This window comes from Acomys russatus, chromosome 19 (genome assembly GCF_903995435.1).
Source record: "Acomys russatus chromosome 19, mAcoRus1.1, whole genome shotgun sequence".
In the NCBI taxonomy this organism is placed as follows: Eukaryota; Metazoa; Chordata; class Mammalia; order Rodentia; family Muridae; genus Acomys; species Acomys russatus.
This window is the reverse complement of record NC_067155.1, coordinates 8,856,903-8,872,758: the sequence shown is the minus strand read 5'-3', so window position 1 is coordinate 8,872,758 and position 15,856 is coordinate 8,856,903. Positions and strand designations below refer to the sequence as shown.

General features: G+C 46.7%; 1 protein-coding gene across 1 annotated transcript in view; it reads right to left on the bottom strand.

The window, feature by feature from the left end:
• The window catches only part of LOC127203049 (ubiquitin carboxyl-terminal hydrolase 29-like), a 230,338-nt gene that overhangs the window by 34,283 nt on the left and 180,199 nt on the right, over positions 1-15,856 (bottom strand). The gene's annotated exons all lie outside the window — the stretch shown is intronic.

Here is a 15,856-nt window from a genome sequence, read left to right as displayed (position 1 = left end):
CAAGGTGCATTTGTCAACAAGGTAGATAAACTCAGTGGCAAGACCTGAAGGCAGTGAGCCAAGCTTTTCTCTGGGAGCTCCTTGAATCTGGCTGTCACTGGAAGGTCATGGGCCTTCCTAATCCAAATGACCTGATCAAGAAAATCTCCCTGGGAATGGGGAGATGGCTCAGAGGTTCAGAGCACCACCTGTTCTTCCAAAGGTCCTGAGTTCAATTCCCAGAAACCGCATGGTGGCTCACAACCATCTACAATGAGTTCTTCTGCCCTCTTCTGGTGGACAGGCACACATGCAGACAGAATGTTGCATATATAATAAATAAATAAATAAATCAACAAGGAAAGACAAAAGAAAAGAAAATCTTCATGGGGACTGGAGAGGTGGCTCAGAGGTTAAGAGCACTGCTGGTCTTCCAAAGGTTCTGAGTTCAATTCCCAGCAACCACATGGTGGCTCACAACCATCTATTAAAGAAGAAGAAGAAGAAGAAGAAGAAGAAGAAGAAGAAGAAGAAGAAGAAGAAGAAGAAGAAGAAGAAGAAGAAGAAGAAGATCATCTCCCACAAGTGTGCCCAGCATGTTATTTCCATATTAACGACTATGATTATACTTCAGGGAGAGATGAGAAGTGAAAATACAGATTCCCAGGCCAGAGAAGGCAAAATGCTCACCTTACCTTTACCTCCCACCTACTATCCTACTTTAAATTTTTTTTTGCTACAAAAACTGTCCCCAAACCACCTTTTCTATCTCTGTCTGTCTGTCTCTGTCTCTGTGTGTCTTTCTATTTCTGCCCGCGTCTCTCTCGTTGCTTTCTGCTCACTTCACAATAAAGTAAGGGGACCAGGATGAAGATTTTCCTCTGGGTCTTCCTGCATTCCTAGCCCACTCCATATCCAGAACACAGTAGGTACTTTATGCACTCAGTCACGGTCATGCTCAGTATCCATGAAGGATCTGTTCCAAGACTCCCAAGTGTGCTAAAATCCACATATATGTAAGCCCTTTTTATAAAATGGGACTATTTGCATATAACTTCTATACACACATGAATATTTTGTTACATTTATTTATTTATTTGTATGTGTGTGTGTGTGTGTTGTCTGTTGGGGATGTGCATGTGTGCAATGGCACACATGTGGCAGTCAGAGGATAATTTTTAGCAGTCTCTTCACTACTTTCACCATATGAAACCTGTAGAATGAACTCAGTTCATCCAGCTTGGAAGCAACTGCCTTGACTAACCAGGCCGTCTCGTCAGCCTCACATAATCTATTTTAGTCAACTCTAGATGAATTCTAATACCTAACACAATGTAAATACCACATAGTAGTAATCATACTGTTTTAGGAAATTCTGACCCTTCAAAAATGTTTACGTTGGGACTGGAGAGATGGCTCAGCAGTTCAGAGCACTGTCTGCTCTTCCAGAGGTCCTGAGTTCAATTCCCAGCAACCACATACTGGCTCACAGCCATCTATAATGTGATCTGGTGCCCTCTTCTGGCCTGCAGGTGTACATGCAGACAGAGCATTCATGTACATTAAATAAAGAAATAATTCTTTAAAAAAATACTTAAGTCTTTTCAGCCCAATTGTGACTTTTTACTAATTTTGTTTTTCTGAGTTTTGTTGTTGTTGTTTTGTTTTTGTTTTTCAAGACAGGGTTTCTCTGTGTCGCCTCATCTGTCCTGGACTTGCTCTGTAGACCAGGTTGGCTTCGAACTCACAGTGATCCACCTGCCTCTGCCTCCCAAGTGCTGGGATTAAAGACGTGCGCCGCCAAGCCTGGCTCTAATTTTGTTTTGAGACAGGGTCTCACTGTATAGTCCTAACTGGCCTTGAACTTGTTACATAGAGCAGGCTGGCTTTGAACTCACAGAGATCTGCTCGCCTCTGCCTCCCACGTGTTGGGGCTAAAGGTGTGAACTACCATACCAAGTTTCTGAATGTTTTTGATGGAAATCTTGTTGAGTCTGTGGAGATGGACTCTACAGCTTGAGTGGTAGAACGGACTGGGGAAGAGAGAGGCTGTGTGTATGTAGCGGGCAAAACCCTGAAGAGAAGTGACTGGGTAAGGTGCAAAATTCAGAATTCCGGCGGAGGGATGGCTGGCATCTTTGTCTACATTTAAAGACCCCGTGGAGCGGGAAGAGAAATCCAGGCTGGTGTAGCTTCCTGAGTGAGGGCCTTGCTTCTGCCCAGAGGTCCATGATGCCCTGAGAGGGGCACACGCACATTATACAATTTGGAATACACAACATGTCCACACAGGCATTTCCAACATGTATGTGTGTGTGTGTGTGTGTGTGTGTGTGTGTGTGTGTATGTGTGTTTGCTTGAAAATGCCATGGGGCAGGTATGAAAGACAGAGGACAATTTCTGAGTGTTAGTATTCTACTTCCGCTACACGGGCCCTGAGGTCTTAGTCAGGTCAGCAGGGTTGGTGGCAGGTGTCTTTACCAATGGAGCCATTTTGCCCCACTCTGCAGGCCCCTCCCACCCCCTGTCCCACCTCCTCTCTCATAGCTAAGCTCAGGCTGACTCCAAACATGGTTTATGTAGTGTTAGAAACTGAACCCAGGGCTTCATGTCTGCTATCATAGTATTATTGATTTTCTTTCTTTCTTATTTTATTTATTTATTTGGTTCTTCAAGACAGGGTTTCTTTCTATGCAGCCTTGGCTGTCTTGCAATCACTCTGTAGACCTGGCTGGGCTTGAGCTCACAGAGATCCTCCTGCCTCTGACTCCCGTGTGCTGGGATTAATGTCGTGTACCACCACCGCCCAACCCTAATATTGATCTTCATGCGTAGTTTAGTGTGGTCACCCCCATCTAAGAAGCAAGCGTCTTTACTGAAGCATTGTGGGATTTCCTTCCCTCTCTACTGTAACCCTAGGATAATACCAAAAGCTGAGTGTAAATGGAAAATTAGTATATTAGCACTTGGGAGGCAGAGGCAGGCAGATCGCTGTGAGTTTGAGGCCAGCCTGGTCTACAAAGCGAGTCCAGAATGGCCAAGATAACATAGAGAAATCCTGTCTTGAGAAAAAAAAAATTAGTTTATTAATGTAACCAGAACAGAGTGATGGCTTGGCCCGTAAAAGTGCTTGCCACCAAGGCCGATAAACTGAGTTTGATCCCTAAAATCCACATGGTAGGAAGAGAGAACTGATGCAAACAAGTTGTCTTTTGACTCCCATATGCTTGCATTAAATATATATATATATGTGTGTGTGTGTATCATGAAATAATACATATAATACATATTAGTATAACTATTTATACCAGATATAATGGCGCGTTACTGTCATCATGGTCCATGAAAAGCTGGAGGAAGAAGACTGTCACACATTTGAAGCCAGCCTGGGACATATATCAAGACCCTATCTGGCTTATACTAGTGGAATCATTTCTGTCAATCACTCATACTCTTTGAGTGTGTGGGACAGGTAAATGGCTTAATCATGAATGAATGAAAAGAAAAACCAATAGCACTCATGCTGTTGACTCTTTGGGGCAGCTTGGAATCTCTCTGCTTGGAGTGACAGAGACCCATACAGATCTGTCCTCTTCCTGCCTTTCGGCAGAGAGGTCTTGTCTGACGATGCATTTTCTTTTTCTTTTCTGTTTTTGTTTTGTTGTTTGGTTTTGTTTTTGAGACAGGGTTTCTCTGTGTCGGCCTGGCTATCCTGGAATTCACTCTGTAGACCAGGCTGGCCTCAAACTCACAGCAGTCCCCCTGCCTCTGCCTCCCGAGTGCTGGGATTAAAGGCGTGAGCCACCACACCCCGGCTGAGATGCATTTTAATTACATAAAAGTCTAAGGACTAAATTGGGTGGGTGTAGTGGCACTCCCCTTAATCCCAGCACTTGGGAGGCAGGCAGATCGATGTGAGTTCGAGGCCAGCCTGGTTTACAAAGCGAGTCCAGGATAGCCAAGGCTACATAGAGAAACCCTGTCTTGGGTGGAGAAAAGCCTAAGGACTGGAGTCTCTTTAGAGCTCTCATCTGACCATATCTGTTTCTATGGAAACCACAGCCGACGGCTAAGAGGAAGGGCCTGCAGTAAGACCAGGGAGCGGGGCAGAACCTGGAGTATTGTAGGCTCCGTAAGCATACAGGTGCATGTGTGCGTGCGTGCGTGTGTGTGTGTGTGTGTGTGTGTGTGTGTGTGTGTAGGCTCAAAGTGCCAGCTTGGATTCACAGTGGAGATTCTGAAAAGGTTTGGGGGTACAGAAGCAAGGGTCCATGGCCCCGTCAGTGGCTTGTGTCCCTTGAAACTTCTCATGGATTATACGGAAGAGTCTGGAAGTCTGGGAGTCTCTGGAGGCACCCAAATAAAGCTGTGCTGCATGTGGCTGCAGCCTGGCTGGTTATGACAGCCACACCCAGAGTCACCATGGAAGTTGCTGCTTGCTAAACATACAGATCCTGGGTTACATCTCAGTAACATGTTCCTGGGGCCAGCAAGGGGGCTCAGCCCATAAGAGCACTCGCCAACAAGCCTGCCAGGCAGAGTTTAATCTCCAGGATTTACATAGTAGAAGGAGAGAAGCAAATCCTGAGAAGTGTCTTTTGAGTTGTACGTGTATATTATGTGTGAGTACAAGCCCATGCACACGTGTGCACATGCACGCAAGCGCATGCGCGCGCACACACATTTTTTTTTTTTTTTTTTTGAGACAGGGTTTCTCTGTGTAGCCTTGGCTGTCCTAGACTCACTTTGTAGACCAGGCTGGCCTCGAACTCACAGTGATCCACCCGCCTTTGCCTCCCAAGTGCTGGGATTAAAGGCGTGTGCCACCACGCCCGGCTCACACACATCTTTTAAAGAAAAAAATTGCGTTGCTAGACCCTTCTATGCCTGCTTCATCCTAGCTATGTTCTGACCTCATTTTCCTCAAACTACTGGGCTATGCCTGAACTCGTGTTGTATTTCTTTGCATATGGCCTCTCTCTCTCACTTGCTCAGTATAAGTGAATTTCTGTGTGCATACAGAGACTGTCTTACTCAGCTAAACCATATGTGGCACATAGTAGGCCCTCAATATATATCTTCTGGATGGAGGGAAGAAAGGAAGAGGGGGGGGGAGGAAGGATTTGTGCTGTGTTAGACACGCGGGCTGATGGCTTCCTATGGGCTTCAAGTTGATGACGCTGTGGAGCACATGGCCAGTAGGGGGAACCCGTGATCATTCTTAAACCTACAGACTGGAAAGAAATTGATTGGCAGGGACAGAGGTGCAGCAAAAACAAAACAAAACAAAACAACAACAACAAAAAAAAACCTTTATGGCTGAAGGTTTTGTAGCTTTCCCGTGGGAGCGGAGAGGGGCACAGCCACCCGTCTAATCTCTTGTGTGTCGTGTTTCGTCTTCTTGGGGGAGAAAGAGGAGTAGAGGTTCCCACACTTGCAGACTTGAGTGCAAACCTCTGCTCTCTCTGCCCTTTCCAATTCTGACTCCAGCTGCCTGCTTTTTTTTTTTTTTTTTTCAGCCTTAGGATCCCGTTCAACCTCCGTGGGTCCCCCTAGTGCCATTCAGTGTCAACGGCAGCCCGGGCCATCTTGTTTGGACCTGAGTCGGAACTGTTCGTTGTCATCTGGGGCACCCTTCCACACTCCATGGCAAAATCCAAGCTGTTAAGGCCTTGGGTACACAGCCCCCCGCCCCCCGCCCAAATCCCGCCTTTACCAAATTGCAAGGCTCCATTCTTAGCTTCCCAGCTCCCACCACCACCACCACCCCACACCCCGACTTTGGACTTGTTGAGGCCCAGTTGAGTGTCTCACGACTTCACATATTGAAGATCTGACGCCAGTGCCTCCTGCATGAGTTTGGAAAGAGGGAATGTTTGTTTGTTTATTTGACAATGTCGGGGGCCCAAGGTGGGCCATAGTGCACATATGAAAGTCAGACGACAATTTGAGGAAATTGGTTCTCTTTTTTCCACAGGATCCAACTCAGTTAAGATAGGTTTGGTGGCAAGCGCCTATCTTTCTGGCTCATATTCCTTCTCAAGACGGGGGCGGGGGTGTCTCGTTATGTAGCTTCCCCCCTTCCCCCCCACCCCCCGCCCTGTGGCCTTCAAATTACAGCAGTTCTCTTGCTCAGCCTCTTGAACGCTGGGAATCACAGGCACAACCACCATCACCATCATGTCCAGCTATAATAGTGCCCTTTTATTTTTGCGGTGCTGGAGACAGGGCCTAAGGCCACCCTTGTCGGTGGATTCCAGCTAAGCACTCTGTGGCTGGGCTGTTGTAACCCAACCCCAGAGATAGGTAGGGTCTTTAAAGTAAACAACAACCACAAAAATATTTATTTGTAGCCGGGCGGTGGTTGGCACACGCCTTTGATCCCAGCACTGGGGAGGCAGAGGCAGGCGGATCTCTGTGAGTTCGAGGCCAGCCTGGTCTACAAAGCGAGTCCAGGATAGTCAAGGCTACACAGAGAAACCCACTCTTGAAAAAGCAAAACCAAACCAAACCAAACCAAACCAAACCAAAACAAAACAAAAAACCAACAACAACAAAAAACAAACAAACAAATCAAAACCAACCAAACAAAAAAATATATATTTACTTATTTGTGTGTGTGTGTGTGTGTGTGTGTGTGTGTGTGTGTGTTGATTCATGAATGACACAGTGTAAGTGTAGAGGTCAGAAGTCAGCTTACAGGAGTCAGTACCTCTCCTTCTAACATACGGGTCCTGGGGGGCACTGAACCTGGGTCATCAGACTTGCCAGCAAGTGCTCTTATCTGCCGAGCCATCTTGCCAGCCCTCAGATAGAGTCATGATAGGTGTGACGAAGGTAAAACGAGAGGGCCGGTCATCCGTGTTTATTACAACGCAATTCACAACAGCCAAATTGTAAAGCTAATTTAGATGCCCATTAACAGATGAAAGGATAAAGAAAATGGGGCCCGCAGCAGTGTGTGCCTGCACACGCCCCCCCCCCCACAGTGGCGTATTATTCAGGCATAAAAATTGCATAAAATTATGTCATTTTCAGGAAAATAGATGGAGATCATCACGGTAAACAAATAAGCCAGACTCAAAAGGACAAATATTATATGTTCTGTCTCAGTAATGGAACCTAATCTAACCATATTTATGACATGAGACTAGACAGGGAATTGGAGGGACACCAACGGGCGGGTGACAATGGCTGTGGCGGAGGAGCACGGGCAACGCACAGTGACACACATATGAAAATGTTGTGGTGAAAACTATTCTTTTTGTTTTGTTTTGTTTTTTGACATAGGGTTTCTCTATGTAGCTCTGGCTGTCCTGGAACTCACTCTGTAAACCAGGCTGGCCTTGAACTCAGAGATTCACCTACCTCTGCCTCCCAAGTTCTGGGAATAAAGGTGTGTGCCACCCACCAATTGTCTGAAACTTATTCTTTTATTTAATTCTCTCTCTCTCTCTCTCTCTCTCTCTCTCTCTCTCTCTCTCTCTCTCTCTCTCTCTCTCTCTCTCTCTCTCTCTCTCTCTCTCTCTCTCTCTCTCTCTCTCTCTCTCTCTCTCTCTGATTTTACCTTGCAGCCCAGACTGTCTTTTTTTTCCTTCCCAGATTCGGAAACTGAGGCACAGACTTTTAAAAATTAGTTGTATCAGGGCTGGAGCGATGGCCTCCTCCGTAATGGGTTTGCTTTGCATGTGCAGAACCTGAGTTTTGGTCCCTTAGCGTAGACTGGTTAGGGACTCAGGACGTAGCCAAGGATGACCTTGAACTCTGGGTCTTTTTGTCTGCATTTCGCGAGCAGCGAGATTACAGGTGTGCGCCTTCAACCCTGGCTTACACAGTGCTGAGGATTGACCCTGGGGCCCTCTCCCACCTCTCCTTTTCCATCCCAGTTTCATAACACTTAGCGCTGTCTATAAGACCACCAGTTAAAAAAACAAAAAAACAAAAACACTGGTGTAGGACCATAGACTGGGCATGCGCAGCCTCTCAGAGACCACGCCCCCAAAGACTACGGACTCTCCCTCTCAGCTGTCTTCAATTGACAGAGCTTCTCAGTTATCTCCGTCTACCGTGTGGGTTCTGGAGCATTGACTCCATCCAGTGCCCTTATGGCTTAGTCATCTTATCAGCTCGAATATGTTAAAATTTGAAAGTTTCTTTCATTCTTTCTTCCCTCCTTTCATCTCTTTCTTCTTTGTACTGCTTTTATTTTTGGAGGCGGGGTCTCCCCCTGAACCCGGAGGTGCATGGAATGTCTAGGCTGCCCTGGCCACTGAACCTGTCTCTGTCCCCTCTCAGTGCTAAGGCTTATAGGCAAGAGAGCCGCCATGCCGGACTTGTATGTGCGTTCTGAGGATCCGAACTCAGGTCCGCAGACTGGGGCAGCAGGCGCTTTAATGTACTGAGTGGGTCATCCCCCCAGCATCCTCCTCCTTTGGATTTTAAACATCCGACCCTGCTCTAGTCTGTGAATGTTCTCAGAACTAGATGGAAGCCTGTCTGAAGTTCTGAGCAGGTAGGCCGACCGGCAAGAGTGTAGCTGCATTCTCTGTTTTTGTTGACACAAACATTAGCGGTGGTGACCACTTTCTGAACGTCGTCAACTGCCTGGCCTCAAAAACCAGCTCCGTACAAGACCTTTATCTTTAAGGGACGGGTGCTAAAATACTTGTGGTTGGAATTGTGTCCTGGCCTTGGCTGTTCAGTCTGGCTAAACTGACAAGCTTCGGGTTCAATTAGAAACCTTGTCACAGAAATAAAAGCAGTGTCTACGGTTTAGATTACTGTTGTTGAGGCTCACAGTTGATTACTGTTTATAGGAGAGGTGCATTTGGCTATTTTCAATACTCTGATCTGTCTTCCACCTCACAGACAGAGACCAACGTCATCTTTCTAAATGGTGGATGCCGCCACCTTAAAATTCTCTTATTTTTAAATTAAAAAATTTTCATTTTGTGTGTATGGGTGTTTGGCTTGCATGTGTGTCTGTGCCCCACGAGTGTGTGCCTGATGCTCATGGAGGTTGGAAGAGGATGGCAGGTCCCTTGAACTCAAGTGACAGGTCGTTGTGGGAGCTAGAAGCAGGACCTAGATCCTGTAGAAGAGCCAGTGCCCTTAACTACTGAGTCATTTCTCCAGTCCCCATTTTAAGATTAAAAAAAAAAAAAAAAGAAATTACACTTACTAATGTGTGTGTGTGTGTGTGTGTGTGTGTGTGTGTGTGTGTGTGTATACATTGTGGTGAATGTATAGTGGCCAGAGGATTAATTTTAGGAGTTAATTCTCTCTTTCTACTTTTAACATATAAATCCTGGTTACCAGACTCCGTGGCTTTGTTGTTGAGTCACTTTTCCAGTCTTTTTACTTTTTTGTTTCTTTGGGACAAGGTTTCTCTGTGTGTCCTGGAACTCTTGGCTGCCCTGGCATTCTTTTTGTAGACCAGGCTGGCCTGGAACTCAGAGAGATCTGCCTGCCTCCACATGTGCCACCACCACGTGGCGTCAGCCCTACTTTTATTTATTTATATTATTTTTGTGTGTTTATGTACTGTGTGTGTGTGTGTGCGCGCGCGTCTGACTGTCTGTCTGTGAGTGCACATGTTCTCTAGCTTGCCTGAAGAGATCAGAGGACAATTTTGTTTTGCTGTCTTTAGTATGTATTTTTACTATTTGGTGTGTGTGTGTGGGGGGGGTGGGAGTAGTTTTCTACAACACGTTTTGATCATACTACTTTCTCTACTCAACTCCCCCCAGATCTAGCCCTCCTTCAATACCTATCCAACTTTGTGTCTTTTCTTCTTCTTCTTTTTTTTTAAATCTATCAAGTGCGTTTTGTACTGCCCAAGCATTCTTAGAGAGGGGAGTGGAGTGGGCATGGAGTTCTCTTTCGTAGCTGAAGAGCTGTTGGTGATCGATGGTTGCTAGGGCAGGGGAAGTCAGTTTTCTCTAAGAGTGTAGGCCCGGTGAGCCGACCACATTCCAATTTTCTCTTTCCACTGTGGAACCCGGGGATCAAATTCAGGTCACAGGCTTGCACGGCAAGCATTTTTACCTCCAGACCATCTTGCTGGGTCCGTATTCCCTTATTACGAAAACCTCACTGTCTTCCAGAAAGAAAGTTGAAAGATGTAAATCTTGTTAAATTCCCATCACACCGGGGGCAATGAATGCTTATCAGCTTCGCGCAAAGAAAATGAAATATTGATAAACTTGTGATTACATCTTGGGCTCTTGCGGCTACAGGCTCCCTCCCGTGAGGAGCAGTGCTCACGGATAGCTTCCTTTGGGGGAAGTGTTTTTATTACATGGTAATTGTGGGTGATGACTGTGACATCTCAGAAGTCACCAGACGTACATTCTGAGCAGGCTGCCGAGAGAGAACTCTTCACAGAGCAATTCCCAAACCAGCATTTGTTGATTATGAGAGCAGCCTACGTGTAATTGGTTTTTTGGTTTTTTTTTTTTTTTTGTACTCTGTCTCTTTGGGTACATCCAGAGCTGTCAACGTTCTGATTTCTCTGGAGACACAGACAACAAACATGTTCTTCAGCTTTGGAAACAAACAAGTTCTATAGTGCAAACCTTGAAGATCACGTTCCCCCCGCCCCTCCCCCGGGGGCGCAGGGTGGGCGGACATACCTAAACCATTTGTCACTGGATCAGTTTTCCCTACAGCTAATCCCCCCCCTCAACAGCTGTGTTGGCCACTGTGGTATGTCAAACTGTTTCTGACCGGCCTGGGGCCTCTGCTGGCAGGCAGGCAGGCAGGCAACAGGGGAACTGAGCTGACCGCCCTGAACAGCAGCAACAGCAGCTGCAGACTTGTTGGTGACAGGAGTGTTGTTGTTCGATCAGCGCGGTCATGGCTAAAAGTCGGTCACCCGTGAAGGCAGCAGCTCTCACCTTCGTGGCGCAATTCTGAGAAGCCCCTTTGACCGAAGGAAGGGCAGCGGGAGGCGGGGGGTGGTGGTGAAGGGGGGCGGGACAGGATGGGGTGGAGGAGAGGATTGCCTGAGACAGCCCGGCTGCCTGCCAGCTTTCCTGCAGCAAAGGATTCCCACCCTCCACGGTGGGTTTGGGACGACATAAGGCACAGGTTTCCGGAAGTCAGAGATGGAAGTCCAGCTGACCGTTCTGTGGGCAGGGAACCCCTGGGGCTTCAGCTACAAGTAGAGGAACAGGAGGGTATTTGATTGAGACACAACAAAAACAAATAGACACGGAATCCAAGGTCCACAAGGATTCTGGTATCAAGAATGGCTCCTGGGGCCGTCTTCTTTTTTTTTTTTTTTTATTGTTATTTTTCAAGTTAGTGAACAATAATAGATTTCTTACAGTGCTTTTATACATATGCCATTGTACTTGGCTTATACACGCTGTCTGGTTACCCTTCCTGCCTGCTTTTAGCCCTCTTCTGCCAGTACTGTTTTCCCTTCATATAGTCTCTTTTTTTCTTTCTTATTACACACACACACACACACACACACACACACGTATACTCACATTAAACACGCACATATACACACACAGTATTGTGTAGGAGTTTCCTCCAAGGTTAAAACCTTCCATCTTGGAAGGAAATGCCATAAGACACTGAATGGTCCAAGGGGAAAGCAAACCACTATCCTGTGGGGGGAGCGGAGAGGGGCAAGCTTGTTCAGACCAGGAAGGAACAACTAAAAGGCGTCAAGAAGTTACTGAAAATGACTAGGTTCACTAGACCCCTTCCCCCCCCCCCCACCCCCCACCCCCCACCCCCAGCATGTAAGAGCAGTAAGGACTGCTGAGAGACACCCAGAAAGGACTCTGTCCAGCCTGCTGAGCTGCCTGCAGGCCATGCAGTGAGCCCCAGGCTCCCAGTTTTACTAGGCGGTCCTCATCCTGGGGCATGCAGCTGGTGTTGAGTCACTTCTGCTTCTGTAACTAACCCCTCACTGATACTCTTGTGAGTGACCCCAATGAAACTCACCAATTCACTAAATGGGACTTCGGTGGTATCCCTACGTTGGTCTACCCTTGGCTCCCTATCTGGGATGAGCAGACATCTGTCACATCTCCCCAGCGATAGCGTCACACAACACGTACACATACACGTGTGCGTACACAGACGCATATGCGTACACGTACACAGAGGCACAAGCGTACACGTACACAGAGGCACAAGCGTACACGTACACAGAGGCACAAGCGTACACGCACACATACACATATGCACACACATACACGTAGACGTAGACATACACCCAAACATATACAAATGCTTGAACAGATACATATATGTATGCATACACATATACAGATATACATGGACACTCAGATTTACACTCATATACCCATGTGTATACATATACGTACACATACAGATATGCATATATATATTCATACACATGCAGGTATATATACACATATACATAGACAGAAACACACATATGCACACATATAAATATATATGCAAACTCACACATATACACATATAGATACATGGATAGATATATGCACAGAGACACATATACGCTTATACACACATATACATCCATGTGGACGCACAGGTACTCACATATATGCATACACATAAATGCCTATGCACATACGCACATATAAATACACACACATATACGCACATATACATATAAATATAATCTCATACATCTATGTTTAAATCTAGATTCCTGTGGCCCTATAAGAACAGCTCTGTCAGCAGCTCCTCCCAGATGGCCTGAGTCAGTCACCGTTCACTCTGTCACCATGAGTGAGGAATTCTTTAGTAAAGTCTTGTTCTCTGACGTTGGCAAGCGATTCGGCCCAGCTGTTGGGGGGGGGGTTCTCCCTTCCTCTGTTCAGATAGGGGTGGGGACGGAGCCTCCTCCCTGGGTCTTCTGCGGGTTGTGTGTCATGTAACACAGAACTGTGGATTTCAGAGTGAGAGACAGTGTGTGAGCATGTGTGAGTTAGGGAGGTAGACGAAACAAAGCAAGAGAGTACTGTACAAAGCCTAGAGTAACATCTGCCCCCCTTCTGTGTGTGTGTGTGCATGTGTGTGTGTGTGTGTGTGTGTTGGAATGCTCATGTGTGTGTTGGAATGCTCGTGTGTGTGTGTGTGTGTGTGTGTGTGTGTGTGTGTTGGAATGCTCATGTGTGTGTTGGAATGCTCGTGTGTGTGTGTGTGTGTGTGTGTGTGTGTGTTGGAATGCTCGTGTGCATGTGTTTGTGTGTGTGTTGGAATGCTCCCGTGTGTGTGTGTGTGTGTGTGTGTGTGTGTGTGTGTGTGTGTTGGAATGCACGAACGCATGTGCACTCATGTGATGTGTATGTGTGTGTGTTTTAGTACCTTTGGAGTACACAAGAGATTTTTCAATCTCCCGGAGCTGGAGTTACAAGTGTTTATGTGCCACCTGCTGTGGGCGCTGAGAACTGAGCCCAGGCCCTCAACAAGAGCGGCCAGTGCTTGTAACTAGTGAGCCATCACTCCAGCCCCTCTCCCCTAGATTAGTTTTTGTTTTTGTTTTTTTCTGGATTCCTTTCCTTTCCCTCCTTTCTCCCCTTCCTCCCTTCGTTTTCTTCCTTCCAGCAAGTGAGGACAGAGATGGCAGCCAACCATCTGCACACTTGGAAGAAAAAGTCCTCACAGGGAGCCAAAGTCTGCAGGCTCCCCTAGTGTTGAGTTTCAGCTTCCAGAATGGTGGTGGTGAAGGAAAAAAAAAAATCAGCTTCTGTTGTTCAAGTCACCCACTCTGTGCCATTTTGTTACGGAACTCTGGGCTGATGAATAAGGGGGACCCAGACTCCTTCCGTGTCTCACCGTTGTGTGCTCCTCCAGGTGGCTTCTGCACCCTGTCTCTGGGAGCTAGGACAAAGATGGCTTCCTTTCATCCTGTCCTCCTCCCACTCCTCCCTCCCTCCAGACTGAGGTTAGTTAGTGGTCTCAGCTGGAATGCGAGTGGTTTATCAATACGTGCCTGGAAGTCAAGAGCTCGGAAACCCACCCTGTTTGGATGTGAGACGCACATTCCACGCAGGCTGCAGATAGAATAAAGAATTCTTATCTTGGAGATTTTGAGTGAAGACTCCTTCTGATGGTGGACCCTCAAAGACTTTGCTGATAAGTCCTTAAATATTTGTTTTTCAAAGTTCAAAGATGGGTGCTTTACAATAAAACAGCCACATGTGAAGGAATGCCTGTGAAGTTTGCCCAGGGCGGGTGGAACCCATAGCCAGCAGGGTCAAAGAGATTATAAGCCTATCAATATTTCATGGTTTTTTTCCCCCCCGCCCCTCTCAGAAGGATGAGCCTTTGAAGGCCTGGGTGTGTTTGAGATCAAGCAAACATCTGATTTTCTTTTTTCTTTCTCCTTTCTTTTAAGATTCATTCTTGTGTTGTGAGTACGAGCGAGCGTAACCCACAGTGCAGTCAGAGGGCAACTTTCAGGAGCCAGGTCTCTGCTGTCACTGTACTGAGGCAGGGCCTCTCTTGTTATGTGAGCAGCTGGGTTGGGCTGGGGACAACCCCTTAACGCGTTTTTCTCATCGCCGTCTTCCGTCCTGATGTAGAAGTTCTGAGATTTCACAACTAACTATCATGTTTGGCCTTTTCATGGGAGTTCTGGTTGTTAGGGTAGCATGCAAGTGCTTTGGATTTGGGGGGGGGGTTCATTTTGCTGACCCTCTGTCTTTTTCTTATTACTTTAAATATTTTATTTTATTTTATTTGTGTGTGTGTGTGTGTGTCTGTCTGTCTGTCTGTATATGTGTGTGTGTGCGTGAGTACAGTACCTGTGGAAGCCGTAGGAGTCAGATTCCAGCTGATTCTTTTTTTTTTTTTGTGGGGGTGGAGGGTTTTGAGATAAGGTCTCTCTGTGTAGCCTTGGCTGTCCTGTACTCCCTTTGTAGACCAGGCTGGCCTCGAACTCACAGTGATCCACTTGCCTCTGCCTCCTGAGTGCTGGGATGAAAGGTGTCTGCCACCACAACCCGGCTCATCTCTCCATTTTAAATAGACTTCAAAGTAAGAATTCTCTCTATTCTCTCTCTCTCTCTCTCTCTCTCTCTCTCTCTCTCTCTCTCTCTCTCTCCTCCCTCCCCTCCTTCCTTCCTTCCTTTCAAGACAACAAAGCCCTTCTACTCCCTGGGTATCCGGGAACTCCCAACATAGCCTAGGATGGTCCTTCTGTGTCTACTACCCAAATGCTTACATGCCTGTGTTACCATGCTTGATTTTATAAGGTGCTGAAGACTGGACTCAGGGCTCACTGTGCGTGTGCGTGTGTGTGTGTGTGTAAATTTTTATTTCTTTTATATCTGAGTGCTTTACCGGTATGTATATCTGTGTACCATATGAGTACCTGCAGAAGTTAGAAGAGAGCATCAGATCCCATGGAACTGGAGTTCCACATGACTGTAAGGCACCATGTAGGTACTGGGAACTGAACATGAGTCCTCTCGAAAAAGCATCCAGTGTTTTCAACCACTGAGCCATCTTTCTAGACTTGACGGTCGGGTTTTGTGATACTGTTTTATGATTGTGTGTCTGTTAAATCTGAAGCTCTAAATTCAATAGAGTTAAGGTTTTGATATTACAAAATGCTCACGGGAAGCCAAAGTGATTCCCTGTTGAGGAAGGCGAGAGAGCCAGAAGCAAAATCAAAACAAAACAACTGGGCCCGGGGCGGGGGGGAGGGGGGGCATGGTGGCGCACGCCTTTGATCCCAGCACTCGGGAGGCAGAGGCAGGCGGCTCACCGTGAGTTCGAGGCCAGCCTGAACTACAAAGCAAGTCCAGGACAGCCAAGGCTACGCAGAGAAACCCTGTCTTGAAAAACCAAAACACCAAAAAAACCAAAACCAAAACCAAAACCAAAACCAAAAAAACCAAAAACCAAAAAACAA